The following is a 573-nucleotide window of genomic DNA, read 5'->3' as shown; positions in this document are numbered from 1 at the left end:
GCGTGTGAGGCGAACGTGATCATCGCTACACCACAGAAACTATCCCAAGGTCTGCTCCGGCCATCTGCAAACGTGCCCCAACATATTCTCTCTCTCTCTCTCTCTCTCTCTCTCTCCCCCCACCCCCCAACCGCCCTCTTCACCCCCCTCTCCGATCGACACAAAATGGGTTAGATTGAGAGGTTTAAACGGGTGCGGGCATACAAGAAATGTGGGAGAATGTCTTGTTCAAAAAACTGAAAATCAGAAGCAGAACATGGCCGGGAGCAGGGTTCAAGCCCACAACCTTTAAAGAAGTCAGACTCCATCTCTCCCACTGGAAGGGAAAGGGCTTCAAGGGGAAGTGCTGCTCCCTGAAGGAGGGCTGTGTTCAAGAGGAGGTGTCTTGTAGACTAAGGTGCCAAAAGGACCTCAGCGGGCACAGAGGAGGACCTTGTATGCAGAAGCCATCAGCAGCCTGTTTCTGTCCGGTTTCGATCCAGGGACCTTTCGTGTGTTAAGCGAACGTGATCACCGCTACACCACAGAAACTCAGGGAGAAGATGTTACTTTTGTGCTGTGCCCAAGCCCATC

The 573-nt window shown here is 52.7% G+C and overlaps 1 non-coding gene across 1 annotated transcript; it reads right to left on the bottom strand.

The window, feature by feature from the left end:
• Positions 1–458: 458 nt before the first annotated feature.
• TRNAV-AAC lies at positions 459–531 on the bottom strand. The gene has a single exon. It is a non-coding gene; the product is annotated as a tRNA-Val (tRNA).
• Positions 532–573: the final 42 nt, after the last annotated feature.

The sequence above is a fragment of the Alligator sinensis genome, unplaced genomic scaffold (genome assembly GCF_000455745.1).
Source record: "Alligator sinensis unplaced genomic scaffold, ASM45574v1 scaffold1093_1, whole genome shotgun sequence".
NCBI classification, from domain to species: domain Eukaryota; kingdom Metazoa; phylum Chordata; order Crocodylia; family Alligatoridae; genus Alligator; species Alligator sinensis.
Note: the sequence above shows the minus strand (reverse complement) of the source record. Positions and strands in the feature narration are given on the sequence as shown.